Source organism: Maniola jurtina, chromosome 14, assembly GCF_905333055.1.
Source record: "Maniola jurtina chromosome 14, ilManJurt1.1, whole genome shotgun sequence".
Taxonomy (NCBI): Eukaryota; Metazoa; Arthropoda; class Insecta; order Lepidoptera; family Nymphalidae; genus Maniola; species Maniola jurtina.
The window spans coordinates 8020589-8035501 of record NC_060042.1 but is presented as its reverse complement, the minus strand read 5'-3'; the positions used below and the strand labels follow the sequence as shown (position 1 = coordinate 8035501).

The 14913-nt window shown below is 35.4% G+C and overlaps 1 protein-coding gene across 6 annotated transcripts in view; it reads left to right on the top strand.

Annotated features, from left to right (window-relative positions):
- Window positions 1-14913, top strand: part of LOC123872016 — a 303144-nt gene that overhangs the window by 268988 nt on the left and 19243 nt on the right. The window contains exon 1 of one of the 6 annotated variants that reach the window (XM_045916129.1): window positions 12850-12855. The exons of the other annotated variants lie outside the window; for them this stretch is intronic. The gene's annotated coding sequence lies outside the window, so the exon portion shown is untranslated. Of the gene's footprint in view, window positions 1-12849; window positions 12856-14913 lie in introns of those variants that run through there. 6 annotated transcript variants of the gene reach the window in all.

Genomic DNA, 14913 nt, shown 5'->3' with positions numbered 1-14913 from the left:
GATTAGGTAGTTTACTAGCATCAATTTCTACTTGCAAGGCGGCATCGTAGATTCGTTGCATTCGGGCAAACATCGCATCGCGTTTCGATTCCAATATTAACATTTGACATTCGTCATGTGTACGCGGTAAATCTGAATCACCCTTTGTAGTCATTTTTAAAACTCAAAGTACCTAAATAAATCGAACACAAGGTAATATGGTATTTAACTATGTTGGTTAAATATGTCAATTAAAAAATATCGATATTATGTAACCAATATAGTTTAGCGGTAAGTATATACTATAAAATGCGTTGGTTATACTGTGAAAACACACAACTCCTATATTTAGGCGAGCGGTTAAATTATTGCGTTGCAAACGTAAAAATATTATTTACGGAACGCGTATTTGAGTGCAACAATAATCACAATGCTGGTTGAATACCTACTCCGCGCGCAATGGCTCGTACCTACATTAGTCTATTCATAAAATCGACAGCGGAACTTATGTAGGTACCTACCTTATTCGCGTCTTATAAGTAACGACAACTTAAAATGTTAACTACTACGTACCTATAAGTAGATCTATACGTTTTATTTCCCAGGTTTGCGGAATTATATTATGGTTAAATCTTATACCGAAATAATAAAGGTGTGCGGGTAAATATGAAATTTTATAAAAAATACTTTATTACTTCTCACCTAGAATATCAAACGATAGAATTACGTAGGTATATCGTAGGCCGTACTTATAATCTAATAATTCTGCAATATTACGACACAATGCAACATTAGGTATCCATAAATCGTGAATGCTACTTGAAATAATTCAAACTTATTGACTCGACGTAGGTAGGCGGTACTAAAATTATATTACTATAATTTGATCAAATTAAAGAGTCGAGTCAATTTTATTATGAAATCGGATGGATAAGCCCATAAATCCGATTAAAAGATTATGAAATCCGGTTCGAGAATGGACCATAAAATATGGTAGCTCCAAAACAAAAATTAAAGGGGGCTTTATGCCACCATATTTGAAAACGTGCGGTCAAAATTATTTTGATTTTAATGGACTGTATTAGCGGTTAATTGCCCCATAAAAACGTAGCATTCGACGAAGGAGAAAAAATGGGTGTGTCCAGGGATTAGGTAAATTTGGACTTACGTGGCTGGAATGGTTCAAAAGTCTGTTCCGAACTGCAGCTTTCTCGTCACCACACTTTCACCATCCCTGGCCAGGGTATATTTGTAAATCGCTGTTGCACTATGTGTCGTGTTGGGTGTAGACACAGTTTTCGATGAGCGGTATGTATAACTTCACAATGGCGGCGCGCACGTGGTATTGCGGTGGTTTATTAAATGCACACTTGCAGCGGACACGATGGATTATATTGCACTGACTCTCAGCTTAGCGCATTACACTTGCATATGCTTGGAGTCCATGAGTGGGAAAAGGAAAGATATATAGGACAGAATGGGTGAGGAATACCCACATCCCTGTTATGCGATTAAAATGCCATTTGAAGTAGGTGGCGCCATCTATTGAGATTTACCACCTGGTAAAAGCTGTAGGTACTTTTAGTAGGTGGAAAAGGAACAAAAAAGAAGAATTAACCATCACAAATATTTATAGTCGCCATAGAGACATCCACGTCCACGATGACGCGCCGCGCCGCGCCGCTTCTGTAAGTCAGATCACAAAGAGGTCTTCTTTCTTTCTTTCTTCTCTCTGGGCTGGTTTCCGCACTTAAACGTTTCCGTCTGTTGTGCGTGCGTTGCTCCTCCCCTCCGAAGTCTGCACTCCAGCCATCCAAGCTCGCTCCAGAAGCCGAGTAGACCGCCCAGGTTGCCGAGGGCTTCATGAAGTGAGGTTGGGGATCCCAGATGGCGTTCTCGATGTTCTGCCACGCTCGCGCACTCCAGGAGCACGTGCGTCGGTGTTTCATCGACGTACACGCTCCATGCAGGCCCTGCACAGAGGACTGTCGGTACACAAAGAGGTCACTCGTAGCGCGCTCCCACACAAACGTACTTTGGCCTCTCATTTGAATACTAACCAATCAAACTCCATGAAAACGTGAAGACACGCTGTAGGTACACAAGTTAGTTTAAAACTATTCCTAAAACGTGTGTACAAAATTTCACAGATATTACAATAGCTGTGTCTGTGGTTTGCCAGATTTCCGTTAATTTTTTTTGTTTCAAAGTTAAGCGGGCACCACAAGAATTTACACACAAATACACCCGTTTAACTTTTAAACTAGATATTTTTATGGAAATCTGGAAAACCACAAATATGCATATGCATATACTAAATACTTACCTAAATATTTATTTCTATTAAAACCGTGTCTACAAAATGTCATTGAGTTTGATTGGTTAATATTTAAATAAGGATGTTTGTATGGAAAGCGCTGGGGAGTGCACTAGAACTTGTCTTAATGCTCGCCCGATACTGTAACCACCTTAGCTGCAAACAAGCGTCAGCGTGTAGTTCTATGCAGATCCTAGCGGCTAATCCGCAAGGGAACCAGGCATGTGACAAAGCGATCATTAGTCTCCCAGGCGTAGACTCCAATCAGAGCTGATTACGATTCCGCGCGGTCACACGTAAATGCAATGCGGATAAATATTTGCGCGACAGGTTGTAAAGCGTTACGTGCCCCGTAGAGTACGTGCGCCGTACGATTAATACGTTGTACTGTTATTCGACCGGCCAGTCGAATGCTTGATAGGTGCGTTCTAAACAAATAGAGGCGAAGTTTGAAGTAGTTTGTAGATGGACTACAAAATGTACCTGTTACGAATACGAATTTATGTATATTTGGTTGCTCGAGGAGCTGATTTTGTTAAAACTACTTATGCTTCTAATATGTTGTTCACATTTATTTAATATTTTTGAACAGTATAGGTGCCCAATTACATAAATCGCCGTCGTTGTCGTCAATAATATTTTACAATAGATTTAAGTTATAGCTTTAATATATAATATGTAATTGTTTACTGTCCCAAATAAATAAAATAAAATAAAAATACACGTCCACTGCTGCGCCGCGTGAATCCAACGGCTTTCTGCGACTCGTTTGCTGTCGTCTGTCGACTTAGTGACACTAGGGGACCGCCAACTACGCTTTCTAATGCGGACTCGCCATTCCAGCACCTTGGGACCCAAAGTTGGGACCCCAAAGTCTACCGGTTCTTCGAGCAATGTGCCCCACCCATTACCTTCGTAACTCGTAACTTCGTAACTCTATGTCGGTTACTCTGGATCTCTTCATCACGTAGATAAACTCTTAACAGAGACAGTCTCAATCAAACGCGATGCGCAGTGAGTTGAGTCCCTATGAAAAAGGACCCTGGATGGGTTTGAAATTAGTCGGGCATATCATGCACCTACCTACATCGACTAAATATGTGAGTAAAGCTGTAACAACCTATGGTTATAATAAAATAGATCTTAATTTTGATTGAAACCCAGAAAGAAAAGTGCATAGGTTTAGGACGCTCAAGTATCTAAGTTAATAGGTTGGTAATTAGACTCAGGCAAAAGCAAACTCTTTTGTAAAAAATTGATCTGCTAGTGGCATATTAAAAACCTGTAATAAGTTTTCGTTGTTCAAATAACTTTATGATGCTGACAAAATTATAATCAGGCCCGGCATCCGATGTGGTGAGTTAATTTTGTTTGGGCCCATATTTGTAATGAATGTATTCCATATCGAATTGTACAGGATATAGCGAATTTATTCACTTTATTTAACTTCGTTCTATAGCAGGTACGTATTACTAGCTTTCCATTCGCGTGTTAAATACTTAAAAGTTCGACAAAATGCTGTGAAAATCTTGTGAAAATATGCTTAGTAATTACATTATAAGGCTTTCAATTTACTTACTAGTTTGATCACGCTTTTTTTTAAATCACAGACTCTCGCTCTCAGATTATTTTAAACTAGCCGATGCCCGCAACTTCGCCCGCGTGGATTCGAAATCCCGTGGGAATTATTTGATTTTCCGGGATAAAAAGTATAGTAGATTCCGGGATAAAGGATTAAAAGATTTTATTTTGCGTGAAGGCGTAACAAACATACACACACACACATACACACAAACTTTCGCCTTTATAATATTAGTGTAATTGTGATAAAAGAAAGTATCAACAGTGTGATGAAAGAAAGTAAGAGCGCAACAGTTAATGGAGAACAATTCGTAATTGACTGCAAAGCACCCATGGTCATACTGTAAAACACGATATCTGACAAACGAAATAAAGATCATCCAATGAGATGACGTACCGGACTACGTCAATTAATTTTTAAGGTCATCTTAGATAATATTAAGTGTAGGTTAATGTTTTTTTATGATCGCCTTTGGATAAACCATGTTTAAATTGTGTAACATATAAAAATAATACGTGTAAAATATAAGGAAAGACAAATTCGTACGTGTGCGTGAGACACATACGCGTAAAGCCTACATACCTAGATATTAGCGAGGTTTGCAAATAGATGAAGGGAAACAGATTCTATACAATTCCATTATTGACAAAAGAAGTAGGTAAGTAGCGTTAACCATGGCGTGGTCTGTTTATCCTATGAAGCGATACTAACAATACCCCATTAATCCTTTTTCCCGGTGCGTACATATACCGTCGAATGATTTTATTTTACTAGTAAGAAACAAGTTTTACAAGTAAGTACCTAGTAGGTATGAAAATCTAGCTCATAGGTTTAAATAGCAGAGATACTTATAGTTTATGAACAAAACTAGGAGCACCAAAACTCATAGAGAGCTCCGAAGTTACCTTCTTGTCTAACGTATTATAGTGCTCACAAAAATAGGTACTTATCAATGGCTTAGTAAGTTTTATGTTTAAAAAAAAAGATGACACTAACTAACCACGTCATCAGCCATCTTATGTTAGATGTCGTAGTCGATTTCACGTGGGTTTTTTTTTGGGGATGAAAAGTAGCCTGTGTCACTCTCCAGGTCATTAACTAAACCCAAGCAAAAAACCACGTCGATTCGTTGCTCCGTTGCGACGTGATTGAAGGACAAACCAACAAACAAATACACTTTCCCATTTATAATATGGGTAGTGATTTAGTTTTGCTATAGGTTCAAACAGTATTCGTTATATGAAAAATTACCCGCCCTCTGAAGTGTAACATTTTCATTTCAATATACTAAGTTGGCCTACTCAGGCACTTTATAATGTCTAAAATATATTATTCGCCATATTTACTAATGTTTAGTAGTAAAGTCTGGTATACAAACCGCACGCACAATTACATGAATTTTAATCCCATGGAGAGGGGTGATATTTAAAGAATTTCATTATGGTAAAACTCTAGACCGGCGTCGGAATTCATTTCGTTTGAAATGTACCGCCTTATCGCCCACTTCGGATTATATTAAAGTTGCCTGCAAGAAAGCTTTAGTTTGTTTGTGAAAAACAATATGAATATCATCATTTCTTTCTCGGTATTAAAGGACTACCAGTGTTGAAAACAATAATTTCAAACCTACGATACCTACTCTTCAATTAGTTCTGAGCCAACGTAGGCGTGAGGCTTTTAATATAATGCCTGCCGCAAATATGTAGGTGTAAATCTATATCTAATAAATAAAATTGGAGTGTCTGTCTGTAATTTCGAAATAACTACCTCATATTAAGCTCATAGGGTTATTTGAACGATACCTTAACTGAATCACACGTTTTTAAAATTTTTGTCTGTCTGTCTGTCTGTCTGTTTGAAAAGGCTAATCTTTGGAACGGCTGAACCGATTTTGACGGGATTTTCACAGACGAGTAGAGGATTGACCAGGGTGTAACATAGGCTACTTTTTTAACCGACTTTCAAAAAGGAAGTTGTGTTTTTGTACCTATGTACACCGAAATCTCTGAGATTTCTGAACCGATTTGCGTAATTTTTTTTTTAATCGATAGAGGAACTTTGCGACATTGTTTCATAAAAAAATTGGATTCCAATAACTCCTCAATCCTGATGCTGCAGGGGATCTGACCAATCCACGCGGGCGAAGCTGCGGGCATCAGCTAGTTATTAAATAAGCTGAGCAGAATATTACATTTTATATTGTAATAACGGGTACATACCTACTACGATTAATTTGGTGTTTTTAACTGCCGATATTTCGACTCAGTTGCCATGCACCACTGAGTCTGTTTTGGCACTCTTCGGGTATATACCGAAACCTAAAAACTAAAGCTATTTTGAATATGCCAGACATCTGTAGAAACTTACTAGAAATCGGACTAGGAACGGCTCCTGCATTTAAATTAGGTACTTATTTTTAAAATAACGTGAACGTATCAAAGCAATTTCAACGTTAAGTTGTATTTATGTAACAAAGCAGATTACGATCTATTGAGACGATGAAGTAGGTATACGGAAGAAAAATAACAGAATGTATGGAACGCGGCAGTCGGATCAATTCGTGACTGCGATTAGACTGCGTAATGCGCTGGCAACTTTACAGCAAGTTGTGTGAAGAAAAAACAGTGACTATTAAAAGATCTTTTGTATGTTACAAGTCAGTAAATCTTTTTTCCTTGTATGATTAATTTAAGCATCAAAAAGGCGTGAGATAAATTATCATTACAGGTTTAGATTACTTACGTACCTACTTATGAAGATTTTTTCATAGATATGTTATTCTTTGTTTAATCAGTCTCAGAGAAACCGTCTTTGATAATAATTCAGTAGAACTTACAATGCACTAATAACATATTTAGATAATTGTTAGGTTTTTGTTTTTTAAAAAACTTGTGGAGTTAGGGTAGGTATATAGTACGATAATGGGTGGGGGGGTCACTTTGGAATTGATACCTCTATGTGGCTGTTTAGGTATTAAGGCTCTAAATCTAATTTAAATAGTACAAGTTTAATTATTATATAAACGCATTTTATCATCTATCTAGGCAAAAAAATCATCTATCACAAACAGAGCGTATCAAAAAGAAACTACGAGCACACTGCGAGTCCTACAAATTATTATTATTTATTTATAAGATTATGCCTACATAAAATTATGCATATACCCGTAAATAAAATAGGTAAGTGTATCTACGAGTACCTATATGCATTTTCTTGAAAAAAGGTATCATTAGGTACCTATTTTTAATTAATTTGCAACTTAATTAATAACAAGCCTCAATAGCTCAACCGGTAAAGGAGTGGACTGAAAACCGAAAGGTCGACGGTTCAAACCCCGCCCGTTGCACTATTGTCGTACCTACTCCTAGCACAAGCCTGACGCTTAGTTGGAGAGGAAAAGGGAATATTAGTCATTTAACATGGCTAATATTCTTTAAAAAAAAAAATTAATAACAATGAAACATTTCATTTTAAAGTTTCAATATTAATATACCTATTGTGTAAATTGCCTCTGTAACATAGACTTAGTACATCAATGATCGGCAAACAGATAAAAATTGGACTTACTTTAATATTTTATTAAGTTTCGGGATTAGATAATCTACTTTGAGTGCACCTCATCACCCGTGAAATGTGCTGTATGGCTTTTGCGCCTCTTACGTTTAAATCGTCTCTTGATATTATGCGATCACTTTCAAAAGATACTTATCCTTTAACCTGTTAACATATTTTGCTTTATGCCATCTAATAAAATTACTTACATCGAAATCCGTAAATCCCGGAGGCAACCGCAAATTATAGCGAACCGCAATAAAATTCGTTTGGACTGTTTCATTATAAACCGCAGACTATGAGGCCTCGATGTTTTCGCAACTTATTATCCATTTGCGAGAAAATATCTCGACGTCATTTAATATTGTCCAATTTGTATGGAATGCAAGCGAAAATTGTTATTTCTGCCATGGCTCCTAGCTTTGCGAACGATAAAATTATTTTTAACCCCCGACCCAAAAAGAGGGGTGTTATAAGTTTGACGTGTGTATCTGTGTATCTGTCTGTGGCATCGTAGCGCCTAAACGAATGAACCGATTTTAATTTACTTTTTTTTGTTTGAAAGGTGGCTTAATCGAGAGTGTTCTTAGCTATAATCTAAAAAAATTGGTTCAGCCGTTTAAGAGTTATTAGCTCTTTTCTAGTTTTCTTGTAGAAAAGAAGGTTAGATAACCGTTAGGTTCATAATATTCAAGTGTCAATTGACAAATGTCAAGCTGTCAAGATGGACGTTGCCTAGATATACATAATTATTTATTTGAAATTATTTGAAAATGATTTGTCGGGGGTGTTGAAAATTTTTAATTTACACTTGTTATTTTGACAGGACGAAAATCCTTAGGACGTGACAAGTTGAAAGTTGAGACGCTTCCCTTTCATAATTTTACTTCAAGCAGTGGTTTTATGACCTTCAAACTATGGTTTGGCACACTTTTTCTTCATCCATGTTTTCCGGAACACATAAATTGAGTATCTTAAAAACAAGAAGGAATAAAAAAGATCTTGACAAGTGCAACCAACAAAGTCGACTCGTTTTAATATGCCTCAATCTATGTATGTATCTATGTATGTATGTATGTATGTATATATCTCATATCTCTTTCATCAAAAGTAAAAACACCAGTAAATCCATGCATCAATGGCAGTTAGTTGTCAACAATGTACTTAGGTACCTTCTATTATAATCTCACAATAATAAGATCATAAGCGTAGTAAATCTCAGAGAACTCGGTATAATATTCATGAAGGATATATAAAATCGATGTTGACCGGAGGTTCCGCAACGTTGTGAACGGCATAACGTTATATTAGGTATATCAAACATAGATTGCAGATGCTAATCTAAGTTTTACAATTCAGCGGCTAATGTATACGTAGGTCTTAACTCGATCAAGGAACAGCTATCGGCGTTTTACTTTGCATTTCGATCGGTGTTTTGCATCGTAAATACCGCAGTATAGCCACTTGTTAACGAAGTTGGTTAATGGATGGCTTCCGACTATTTCTAGATGGCAGATAAGTGATCGTACAAGTAGATAAATACAAATCTATTGCTAGTAAAGTTTCTCCATTTGGTTTATTAACAGAACTGATCACACTTGATAACTGTTCTTATCTAGAAAGAGTTATATACGCGCGCTTTGAATAATTTTAATTTGATTATATCAGTAACCTTAATAGCTTTAAATCAATTCAATAGTACTTTCTTAGTTGGGTTCTACGTTGTAAAGAACATCTGCATTGAAATGTTCAAGTTTCTAGTTCTACGGTTTGAACTGTACGTTGGTTATCAGTCAGTCAGTTTCTCCTTTTATCGGCATGCTAGATATTGCCTGCTACTTTGTCCGCGTGGATTTAATTTTTTAAATATCTAGCAGATAGATAGACACACTTTCGCATTTATGAAAGAACATGACTGTAGAATGCCAAGTTCTTATGGTAATATTGTTTACTGTTATATTACCATACTGAAATTATGTTGTATGTAAATTTTAATGTCATTTAACTGTATGGAAGTTGTTGGTGAAATAAATAAAAAATAAAAAAATAAAAATAATATGATTTAGTTGTGTTAAGCATAATTTATACACATTTGTAGGATTTGGAATTAATCAAAAAATACTAACAATAAAACATATTTACTTACTATTCTAGATCTATGTCTTAGTTAGTTAGTATAAAAAATATGAAATGTACAATATTATGCAGACCATACATCATAAGAGCATTTTACGTAAACACGGAATCGTTTTATCTATAATCTGTTATATTATTATGTAACGAAATCATCTTCAAGTTACATAATCCCTAGGCAATGGTCTAAGGCTATTCCCAGCAATATGCGATTATTGCATCTCATTTTACATTCATAAGATATATCTACTTATAGATGACTACTTGATGACAGGCCACTTCGGAAACAGATTTCCTTTTTAAAAAAATCGCGCGCTTCAAGTAAACGTAGTTTTGTCCTCATTTTAAATACTTACCAATCAATCGTCATGAAGTTATGGTAAACCCGTTCTAGAAATTAATATCTGTGTCGGTGATTTTCAAGATTTTTATAAAATGTGTAGATTTAAAGTTACACATACAAAAAAAAAGCCCGTGTAACTTTGAAACTACACATTCAATCAATCTATCAGCCTGTTTGCGTCCACTGCTGGACGAAGGCCTTCCCAAGAGCGCGCCACCACACACGATCCTCCGCCTTCCTCATCCCGCTATCTTTTTAACTACACATTTTTACGGAAATCTGGCAAATCACAGACACAGACATTTGTTTCTAGGACATGTCTACTTAAATTCTCATAGGTAGTATAAAAGAGGTCACGTCCGGGAGAATTCGGACCGTAGCCCGGGCGGTCTAAATGCTCCGGGGTGGAAATCCGGAAGAGTCTAATGGCGTAATAACGAGGAAACCCTCTACTAGAGATTTGTCTATCAAGATGTTGAAATCAGTAACTGCCGACCTCTCTACACTCGAATCGCTTACACCGATGATGGTTCCAAGGCCTTTTCGGTAACATCGTCGACGATAGGCGACAAGGCACCGACATATTATTTTCTGCGAGATTATTCTAAGGCCATGGATATACCTGTAAGTTTTACTCTCATAAGTAGCTTACATGTTTAACTTACGACAAATTTACTAATATAAGCACTCCAAGTACATTTACATTAGTAAATTTCTTGTCCATGAATTAGTATTAAGTGTATTTACTTTATTATATTAGTACACCCTTTCCACTTTCTTTAATTTTTAACCCCTGACCCAAAAAGAGGGGTGTTATAAGTTTGACGTATGTATCTGTCTGTGGCATCGTAGCTCCTAAACGAATGAACCGATTTTAATTTAGTTCTAGATCAAGAGTGTTCTTAGCTATAATTGAAGAAAATCGATTCAGTCGTTTGAAAGTTATCAGCTCTTTTCTAGTTTTCTTATAGAGGTTTTTGTGTCGGGGGTTTTTTAAATTTTGAGTTATTATCTCTTCACCCTAAGGTTGCCCGGAAGAGATCGCTATTAGGCGATAATACCGCCTATTGTACAAAAATCTATTTTGTTATTTATACATTTTTATGTCTTGGTGTACAATAAATAATATTTTACTTTATTTACTTTACTTTTACGTAAGCTACTTATGTGATTCAAACTTACTGGTGTAATCTTGGCCTAAAAGTAGGCTTCCGTTATCTTACCCCCATAACCCAGATATTTAGTCCACAACGCCTTATCCAATGGCCCAATTAAGTAACTTAGTATTTTCGTGTTCATCCCTTCTCAGGGATTATCGTACGGTAACTTATATATTTATGTACAGTAGTGAAGAATAAGATGGGATTGTTTGTTGTATCCATCTCACAGTATAGATTAATTTCCTCATGAAGCCTTTACCCGCGGCATTATTCCATGTTACGCACAAAAAATATTTATTTACACTAAAGAGATTAAGGTTCAAGACAAGAATAAGTCGCAAAATTCAAAACGTGAAATCTAGCTCAATTTACATTCACCAATACTAAGTTCACCAAAGGGCTGTGGATTCGACATCCTCAGGAATGTCATAAATTACTTAAGTTTGCATAAACGTTCAATAAACCATTATGACATCATGGAGCGAGATTATACAGCTTGGTAAACCACATCGTGACGCGATTAGCATTGAGAAACACTTGGTTTTGCAAATACTCACGATTTCAAACGTGTAGACTGGGTAACCAATCGATTAAGAGTTATCCCTGACAATTTATGCGGGTATTCAGTAGATCAAAAAGAGGATGCTGTATTTATTGGTATAAGGCTAAATCTAAGTGTAATAATATTATTGTAAAATTAAAAATTTGAAAAGAGCAACCGCCGAGTTTCTTGCTGGTTTTTCTAGGTACAGATGGCATTCGGAACCAGTGGTAAATTCTTTTGACAGTTCAAAAGCACTTGTAAAAGTTCATTTGAATAAAAACCTATTCCATTCTATACAGTCAGGTGTTAAATTCGTCAAACTTTATACCTACCTACATCTTGTGTCCAAATTACATTTCAAACATGAACAGCGACGAACGGCTGTCAAATTGAACAATTGGTTTTCATGCATAAGTTATTAAGTTGTTTACTTCAGTTAAGAGGTCGACCTTGTTATGTGATATCGGTATTTGTTGACGACATTGGCATTCAAGACCAAGTGTTGCTTAGATACCTACGAGGATTTCCGGCGATGGGGATAATTTTACAGGATGATTCTATAAATAAAATCCTTCTGAAAGGTCTCTCAATGTTTTTGTTTTTCTTTTTCTTAAATCCATACAATATTATAAACGCTAAAGAGTCCCTCTTTCTGTCTGTCTGCTACGGTGGTCAGCTACATATTCACAGCCCATCCGTTTAAATGATTTTAACTAAAGATACAGAGATAATTTGTACCTATCCCGGAAATTCTAATACGATTGATTTGAGGTTACTTACATTAATTCGTCAGTAGGTACTTCGTTTGTATTTTTATTTTAATTCTTGTTTTTTTGTTTTTGTGTGTGAGTCTGTACATGAGCTGAATAAACCTTTATTTATTTATTATTTATTTATTATTTAGTAGTAGATAGGTAGATTGCAAAGCTTTGGGATGATTTTTTTAACTTATTGCCAAAAAAAAAGTTAGTTCAAGACGTAATTTTAAAGTCTCTTGATTATGACTCCGCCTGCTAATTAGTTATATTTAAACAATTTTATCATCTCATACATTTTCGTTAATTTTTGCATAATAGAAGAACCTACTCGTAGATTTATAATTGAAATTGTTGCTTAGGGAAAGCGGGATTGTTCAAGTATTATAAAAGGTACAGGTAAATATATCTCATACAAAAACCTTGTTACAAAAAACATAAGTCCAAACATTTTATTGACGACTCAACATTAGGTATGTGGCATTTCAAGGTTCTGAAGTCCGGAATAAGCCTTTTTATTCTTTTCATTTGCAATACGTTCATAAATTCCAATATGCTTAAACAATCGATACCGAGAACCGAACTCAATAATATTAACGCTCGGCCATTTTTCACAAAGGTTTCAATAATAAATCTTGGTAACTTAAAGATATATCAAATCATTAAATCTGTATTCAAAGTTTTAAGCGTATTCAAAAGTCCTGGGACTGGAAGTTTCTTTAAAAATTAAACTTTTTAAAGTGCGGAATCGAAGCTAGAAGTGGTCGGCGTCGGCAGCGCTCATTTGAATTACGTTTTACTCCGCCTTTTGTAGTCAACTTCATTTAGGAAAGTTAAAGGGAAAATTCTTTTATTTTCCCTTTTGGAAGGAACTTTTGTTGAATCGGTAACAAATTGTACGCTCGTGATTACGTTAAGAACTCCAACATTGAACATTGGATAAAGGTAGGTAGTAGATTGGAATTTAACTGTGAGCTACCTGCTTGATCGCAAAAACTGCTAAAGAGATTAATTGGTGCAGCTGTTAGAAGGGGGATTTGTTCATTAATTTTTTATAAAACAAACGGTCCTCCTTTCGGCAATACTGCTTTCTCTTAAAAGTTTTAGTAGCCAGACAGTCTGAAAGCTACATACTTAAGAGGGCTCTCTCCGTCACTCGTTTCATACAATCGTAGTTCCAATTTCATTTGAATATTAAGCAACCAAAGTCCATGAAATTTTGCAGACATATTCTAGAAACTAATATCTATGTCTGTGGTTTTCCAGATTTCTGTTAAAATATTCGGTTTCAAAGTTACGCGGTCTTAAAAATTTTCATGCAAATCTTTGAGCCCCTGTAATTTTAAAACTACATATTTTTAGAAAAATCTAAAACACCACAGACACAGATATTAGTTTCTAGAATATGTCTGCAAAATTTCATAGACTTTGGTTGCTTAATATTCAAATGAAATTGGAACTACGATTGTATGAAACGAGTGGAAACGAGTGACGGAGAGAGCCCTGTTAAGTAAAATTAATGCCTCTTCATTGTCAGTAACTTGAGTTAGTTTTGTTTCAAAAGGTTTTTTTTAAATTTATACCTATTATAATGATTGAAGTACATATTTATTTATAAATTCAATTTTGGATAAAATCAACCTGATAGTGCAAACTTTCCCAAATTACCGATCAACCGTACAACAACCGATATAGAGAAACGTAAATAGTGTAAATACCTATAAATATAATTTCGTTGAGTTTTTCTAAAATATTACGCTTTTTTTTTTTATTTGTAACAAATGTTTTTATCGGTGGGGTGGTTTATAAGAACTTGTTTAAAGTTTTGAGAAATAATATCTCGTCTTTCACGAGTTTATTGCAGTTGGAAAGTTTGCTTGCAGTCTTGTAAACAACGTCATGTCGCCGTGTCTTGTCGAGAGGCAACAAGTGCTCCGCAAATATCCTCTCTATAATATCCTCTATAGAAGTCAGCTCTAAGTATATTTGCTTTATGAAATATTCCAAACGGAGTATCCAAATTTTCATGCCGGTTAGAAAATTTATTCCATTACAAAATGGTCTTGTTCAACGTAAACGTAATATGCTTTGGGAAGCGATTTTCCGTGTTTATCTACATCTAACTGCTTACGTAACTTAGTGTACTCGTATTACTTACCTAAATGTACTTGTAGTCCTGCACTTTGTTAGTTATTTTACCAGTAGGTAAATGCTATTAAGTATTTGAATTAATTTTAAATATGTTAAACAGTAATTAATTGTGGTTCGTTGATTTATGTAAATTTGATTACGATAATTCGCTAACAAACATTGTATTAGACATAAATAACATTGATATTATCATGAATAAATAAATGTATTTACACATAGCCGTGGGCACTTGGCGAGCAGGTACCATATTTGCCCACATAATTTTGTTGCATATCACAAAGGCATTGATTTAAAATTGTTTGACCATTTAAAAGGTTAAACCAGTTAAAAGGTTTTACTTCTGCAAAATATTGACTTACAATATAAATCACTGAAGTACCTACCGAACCGATTTTAA